This window comes from Diadema antillarum, unplaced genomic scaffold (assembly GCF_040938485.1).
Source record: "Diadema antillarum isolate AM-2024a unplaced genomic scaffold, OU_Dant_1.0 seq00001610_RagTag, whole genome shotgun sequence".
NCBI lineage: Eukaryota > Metazoa > Echinodermata > Echinoidea > Diadematoida > Diadematidae > Diadema > Diadema antillarum.
The window spans coordinates 107,839-116,096 of NW_027272323.1; positions in this window are offsets into that span (position 1 = coordinate 107,839).

Here is an 8,258-nt window from a genome sequence, read left to right on the forward strand (position 1 = left end):
TTCCTATATACCTCCTTCACACTACGTGTGGCGGGGGTATAATGAAGTAAGGTTCGTTATTCCACAGGTTTGTTATTACCAAACACACAAATTCCATAATTATGTATACCTAGATGTGCTTTCATTCGAAAATGAAATAGGGTCTGTCATTACAAACATTTGTGGAATTACTCCGAAGGTTCTTTTTGCCTTTTGTTTGTCAATCCGTAAATGAAATAAGGTTATTAAAATCTTAATGAAGGTTCTTTCATGTGAAAATGATATCAATCTTTGCGTGTTCTGAAGGTTTGTTAATCAGAACATGAAATGAGGTTTGTTAATCCAAAAGGGGAAAAAAAAACTTAAGGTGAATACACTAATAATACTTCTGAATTATGAACCTTATATCTTCTTCACAAAAACAAACCTTCAGAATGGCAAACTTTTTTAATTTTCAGATTAACAAACCTTCTGAATAATAATCCTTATTTCATCTTCAAATTAAAAAACCCTCAGAACAACAAACTTTATCTCACTTTTGGAATATTGAACCTTAGGAATAATGAACCTTATTTCATTTTTTAATTAACAAACCTTTGGAATAAAGAATCCTGGGAATAGCAAACATGTGGAACCATGAGCCTTCGGAATAACAAATCCTCGTAATAACAAACGTTTGTGTTTTAAAACTAAGCATGAAAGTACAAACAACTTTTAACATAGGAAATTAATGAAATAGCATCCCATTTCACATTGCTGTTCAGCATATGCTGAGTATTCAATAACAAAAAGCAAAATATGCATGGTTTGCACGTTTTCATCTTACACTGAACAATGTATTTGTTCTGTTATAATAAATTAATGATCACAACAATGGCATCCTGAAACAAATTTTCAGGTTTCTGTGATGATGGCATAGTTGTAGACTTCTAAAGATATTGAAAGCCTAGTTCAAATTTCACAAACATGAAAGTCAGTAATCACATTTTCTTAACAACTGATGTCTCAACATTTTACCACTGGTCTAACTTTAAATTAAAAACTAGATATATCGCTACGGCTACTGATATGCCTCCGCCATAATGCATGGTTCTCCTAATAGGTCTATAGTACAATGTCTTGACAATGTGTGATGACAGTTTCACACAATTGGCAAAATATTAAAATGACAGGTTTGACACAAATGTGCTGAATGTTCACTTTTTCTAGAACTAGGTTCAATTGGATGAATGATTAAAATGTCAGAGTGCAGGTATTTGGGGAACTGATGATTTTTACTTGACTTTTGACCCTTTTATAAGTCTATGCATTGAGTAATTTTCAAGGTATTGAGAAAAAGCATAATTTCAGTATCAAATGGGAAAATAGCATTATCTAAACCTGGCCTTTGACCTTTGACCTCACAGTTCCAAAGAGAATCACTGTTAGGTTGAACATGCATAAATATGTAAGTTTCATGACGATACCTTGAGTTACTTTCGAGATATGGAGGAAAAAGTGCAATTTAGCACTTTCACTTGACCTTTGACCTTTTGACCTTTGACCTTTTGGCAAGAAACTTCCCCAAAAATATATATTGGGTAATACATGCCATATATCAAGTTTGAAAAAAAAACCCTTCAGGCATATTGCATTTTAAGGAAAGTAGTGATATTTTGAGGAGTTAACCTTGACCTTTGACCCCCTGACCTTTGACCCATGACCCCAACTTCCCTAAATAATCACTGCCCATCGTACAAGCATATATACTAAGTTCCATGAAGATACCTTGAACCATTTGCGAGATATGGAGAAAAACATGAAATTTCAATTTTTTTTTCACAAAATAACCAGTGACCTTTGACCTTTGACCCTGTGACCTTAAAATGCACACAAAGTATCATCCCCCATGGATATACCCTCATACCAAGTTTGATGTAAAACCACCACACGGTTCTTGAGATATCGACAAAAACAAAACGGGACGGACGGACGTACGGACGGACGTACGGACGGACGGACGGACGGACGACCCGAAAACATAATGCCTCCGGCCACTTCGTTGCGGAGGCATAAAAAAGTCAATATCACACTTACAAAACTGTGTTGAAGATAGCCATGAATTTGCAATATCTAGTCACTTATTTTTCTTGAGCCCACGCACAAGAAACCATGGATGTCAAGGCCCTAAACACCTGTGACATAAAATGTTGGTCTGTAAAGACTAATGATTTAATAAGAGACAAAGTGAGTCTAGTGCTCACTTGAGTATTGCAAGTTCACTTTCCATGCATTCTTGAAGACTATTACCTGAGGCTAGTCATGGCAATTGCATTGATCATAGACAAGTTTTGGACATTTCAAAAATTGTCTACAATCAATGCAATCACCACAACTGACCTCAAGATCTGATCAGATCTTATGAGATCATCATGGCAACTCAATGATTAAGACCATGATTTCAGAAGTGGCCCAAACTGTGAGACATACACAAAATTCCAATGATCAGAGCTGCTAATGGTCAATTGCAGCACGATGCATAGCAGATCACACGGCAGTGGGAACCCAGCGTAAGGATACCTCAATTTGTGGGGTTTTTACATCAAGATCCACCAGGTGTATCTCTGATCCATGCTTGGTCACAGTTGAAGTAATGCCACATAGGGGTTACGTGTAACCTGAAGTGATCGTTGACCTTAGAATGTAACCTTGGACAGCAACATTCATAAAATGATAATACCAAATGCACAGCACTGACCAAAATTTGGTAAAAAATTGTAGAAACTATTGGAAAGTTATTTGTCATAAGAGTTTGTACAGGTAAATTATGAAATGTGACCGTAAAAAAATGTTGACTATAATACGTGACCATGGACAGAAGCTTACAATGAAGATACCATGTGCCCCTTTCGAGCCTAAGTTTGGTCAGTCATAATGGAGGCTATGCGTAGAGTTCACATATTCGCTGGATTACAAGCAGGCATCATTTGGACTCCTTAGAGCTGCCTCCACTCTCAGAGGGTGAGAAGTAGTTGAGAAATCAAGAAAGACCATTTTAAAAATGTGCCGAAATAGAATTTCGTCTCACCAACTCATCCTTTGCCTTCAGTTCATTTTCAAGCTCCTTGATCTGCTCCTGGTTTGCCTTGGTCTTCTTTTTTAACATCAGTGCCTGGTCCTCAGACTTTTTCTTCTCATCCAGGGCAGTAGTATGGTCTGCTTCAAGGGCTTGAAATCGCTTCTCTCTAGCCTCCAGTTGGATCTCAAGGTTTTCAATCTCCTCTGGGAAATGGGATAAGATCAGATTAGGGACCAGGGAAAAATGAGAGCAGCATGTACAAATCTTGAGTGGTAAAATGAAGCGGAACAGGCGTAACACACCCTAAGATTAATTATTAACATGATTTAGCTGTAGTATGTGTAAGGATGACATTGTAGGAAGCAAACTGCTGGATTCACAGCACGCTGATAGCATGTGACCCTATGGTATAAAAATTCTGGATGCCTCCATAACTGAGAATATAAAAGGGAGGCAAAATGTACTCCATAGGATCACATAATATATGTGCGTTGTGAATCCAGCCGCTTGCTTCCTAACATGGCCCCTGTTGCGCTACACTGCTAACTACACACATTTGCGTGTAAAATCTGGTGAGTAATTCATTCTAGCAAATGCTTTATGATCTTTGATCACTTTGGGATCTGGACACTTTATAACATAATTCGAATTCATTCATTTGCATACAATTTTTGTTAAAGAAGTATTTACCCTGAAAATTAGACACAATTCCAATGAATCAGTGAAGAAAAATCAAAATGATACAAGATGAATGAAAGTTAACCTGTAGAGCTAAGTTTCAATGAGTTATCAACATGGCATTCTACAGGCACCATCATGTACATAACTACGTGGACAATGTATTGATAGTACTCCTCATTTGCTTTGAGAAACTTATTTTAGTTTTTCATCATTACTATTTCAATGCTGTAATGTCAGAAAAAAAAATCATAACAATTTCACCTTTTTTTCTCCCTCATTTATATTCATAGTCACAGTATTGTTACTTTATATTCCAACCTCTATGTGAGGTACTTTCATATCATGGTGTGAGGAAAACTCTGGAAATGAGGTAAGAAGTATAGCAGCAGAAAAGTTTCACGAGGAAAATCATGTGATGTAGGGTAAGGGAACCAATGAGATACAGAGGTAGATAGAATGTGAGGAAATGATAAAGATCAGACAGAAAAATGAGGGGCATTTCACATTCACAAATCTGTGTTGCAGTCTCATCATGAATGTGGGGCTATGATTATGCCTCATCCCTCTCGTGCAATGTAAGATGATGTACATTCTAATACTTGCAACTGTGTACTATTTGCCCAATTTGGCTAAAAAAATTGTAGCTTTAAAATTATTCATTTCACTTTTTTTTTCCAATGTGACTTCCTCCTAGAAATAATTTGTTGTGTAATTACTCCCTTCAAACCTTTTCTGAGGGTCTTACCCTGAGCGAATCTTTCCTCTGCTTGAACTCGCTCCTCTCCACTGATCTGCACCCCATCCAGAACTCCAAGGGTTCTCAGGTGAAACACTGCAAGCAGGCGGTAGTGGGCCAGGTCACACAGCGGGTTACTTGACATGGACAAGCTGACAAGATCTTTTAATGGCCGCAGACGGGAAATGTCGGTAAGCTGCTAGGAAGGAACAGACAAATCAGTATTCAATTTATACTATCCTTGGAGGAAACAATAAGTATTTGTAAGTTAAGGAAATTAGTAAATCAGCTGAGTTGAACATAATTACAGTAATGTGCCTTACCATTCATTACTACATCAAACATTTGTTAGAAACATTTGCATTAGAAAAGAATGTGTGATACTGTTGTAAGTGCAGGTTGCAATAGCAATGAATGGTTTAACTGTGTCTATTTTTCATCTTGGGTGTTACTGGAAGATGACATTACAGCTGGAACATGAATAAAGATGACCTGGAGGCTTCTTTTTTTCCAAGGTGGGGTTTAACAGGGTGTAGAAAAAATGAAGAAAAAAATGTTCAAACATATATGATGCATATCTTTATGAAGTATTTAGTGATTTAGTTAAATGTAGAGACCAAAAAGCATCAATAGTGGTCAACATACATTTGAATTGCAGGGACCCCATGATTTTAGCATGATTTTAGCATTTTAACCTGATTTCTTACCTCAAACTTTGACCATATTACGACATAAAACTTCCAAAGAGAATCACTGTCAGACAGTATGTATTTCAGTTTCATCAAGGAGTTATTAACTCCTGAGTTTCATGTAGATATTTAGAGCTTTTCTTCTTCTTCTTTTTTTTTTGATATGGACAAGAAAGTGAAAATTTAGCATTCTCACTTGATCTTTGACCTTTGATCCAATGGTCCAAATCTGTTCCTGCAAAATTCTTATCTGGTAATACATGTACACACTAAAGTTCCATTAAAAAAAAAAAAAAAAAAAACCTTCTTGCATTGCAGAGATACAGAGAAAATGTTGAAATTTTAAGAATTTGACATTGATCATTGACCTTTAAATAGCATCAGCGCCCACAAGTTGATAGGCATAGCTTTGTCCACTAAAACATACATACATTGTATGCCAAGTCATTTGGATACCTAAAACAGTTCTTAAGTTAAACTGTCTAGAAAATTGATTACAGACAGGATGTACCGACAGATGACTTGAAAACATAATGACTCTGGCACCACTTTGTGGCAGACGCAAAAAAAATATATATATAATAATGCTGGATGTTAACTCACAGAGAACAACATGTTGCCATCTAAGCGCAGCTCCCTCAATGCCCGAAGTTTCTTGGCCAGCCAAGCAGGGATGGCCTCAATAAGGTTGTGTGACAGGTTGAGGGTCTGTAAGTGAAGGAGGGTCTCTAGGCCCTCAATGCGAGTGATGCAGTTGCAACTCAAGTCAAGCTCCCGCAACCGAATCAGGTGGTCCAAGCGCTCAATCTTCTGGATCTGATTGAAGGACAGGTTTAGAACCTGGAGCCGCTTCAAGCCTTCAAGATTTTCTATATACTGTCTCAGCATAGGACAGAAGGGAAGTATAAAAGATGGCTTTCTTTAAAGTAGTCAAAGTGTACAGTCTGTTCAGAAAAAAAAAAAGTTATATTAATACTGACTGCTTATGAGGGTATAGAGGTGTAATTCCACACATTTACTGGATTTGCATAATCAACGTGACTGCTGGCACTGTTCCATCTATTTATGTATCTATTCTCTTTGTTTTTGCAAAATTGACGTCATGACATTTTATTGGGAAAAATTATGAATGGTAAAGAACATGTTTCAGGATTATTTTTCTTCTGGTACAACTGGTTAAAAAAGGTAAGACCATTTAATGTGATGAAAAAAAAATTAATCCTTGCCACCAGTCATAATTGTTTAGGTACAGAAAAAACCAACAACTCATATTCTTTACATACAATGCTGAGCACTGTGTTCCATGTAAATCAATCTTTAAACAGCAATACCTAGTACTGATGCTTCGCAAATTTGCTGGATGCACTTCCTTTTGGTTTGCCATAGATGTAAATGTGCATCAGTAATCACTAGATTCCACAGTAAATTTACTGGATGCACAGCTAGCCAGCTCCTGCTTTTAAAGTGCCTGAATGTTTGCACTATGTGTATGAACTCTTCTGCTAACTTGTGCTTAACAGTATTGCCTTTTCAGTGTCTAACGCCAGTGATCGCAATGATTATATGATATTGAACATGCAGCGAGCAAAAAATTGATGCACGGCTCTCAACCACTGGGACTGCAGAATTTTACCACTGTGCATTGGGTCCTTTTGTTCAAATGTATTTCTATCATCCTAGAGAAAATGACTGTGAAGCTTGGTGACAAATTTTGGTCATGTGTTTTGTACAAGATGTAATTATGTGAAATCGTCCCACCACCCCCCCCCCAAAAAAAAGAAAAAAATTTGGTCCTCCTGAGACCCCAAAAGGCCACCCTTGGATCAGACATGAACAAACTTGAATCTGCACTCACAAACATACTTACTATGACATTTTATCTCTGTCATTTTCAGTTTTAAAAAAGATTTTGTAATTTGTGGGTTTTGGGTCCCAAATGGGTTATGGTGCTCACTTTATATCCTATCTCCCTGATAAGACCTGCCAAGTTTGGTGAAAATTTTATTTTGTCTGACATCGACACGCGTGGTATGGCTATTTGTATAGTGCACAGGTCCACCCCTTCAGTACTTATGGCGCTTCAAAAAAAGAAAAGATAAAACTAACAAGAGGTTGACTGTAGTTTAAAGTGAAAACTAAGTTTCGGTAAGTGCTTGAGAACCCGTCTAGCACCATTTCATTTTTGCTTGCAATATATCGAAAGAGTCCACTAAGAAACTTACCTGGCTGACGCGGTTTGCCCGAATGATGAGTCGGTTTGGAGTATTTTGAGAAAAATAATAATAGTAGGAAAACCGACTTTTATTCCAGAAGGCTCCAGACTAACTCGGTCTCGGGAAAAATTCGACCCTACTTCAGACAATTCACACGCAGTTCGTGATCGCCACATTCTACTGGCCACTGCATAATACCAAATGAGGCCTACTAGTAACTGAATGGACAGGAAAGTGCGTGCTAACGTACAATGTAATCCTGTACAAACAAAACAAAAATGACAGCGCGCGATCCTCAGTTGCTGAGACGCGCGGTCTTTGGAGTTTTTGTTGTTGTTTATCAAGCGCCTTTGATTGTTTCAGAGGTGCTTGATAGGCGCACACTAATTTTACATGCGCGCAAAAGAGGTTTTTGATGCGCGCGTTGTAACAACTCGGACCATTACTGCGAGTAGCCAGAACACGAAGCGCTAGTTTATACAGGGCGCTCCCATAGGACAACACTGTACACAGAGGGACAACCATTACAACTCATCCCGCCGTCATCAAAGCGAAGCCGAGCTATCCTCGAGTCCGAGTTTAGCCTGACCCCGTTCGGGTAAGTAGGGTTGACTGAACCTTTTTGATTAATATTTCGCATTTTCGTCGTTACCCATCGAATATCTTGTTATAACATCGTTATCCTGCACATTTCCTAAGCATACGTTCACATTTGGGAGCGAAATTTGACAACTTTTGCAGTCGTACCAGAACTTTGTTTGGGCTTTAAACTCATTCTTAAAAGGGTGACTGAATTGGGTCTCATTTTATGTAACTTGAAAGCTTATTGTAATACAAATCCATTTCTGGATGTACAGTTACTGAAATTTATTTCATTATTTCTTCTTTTTTTTTTGCAACTT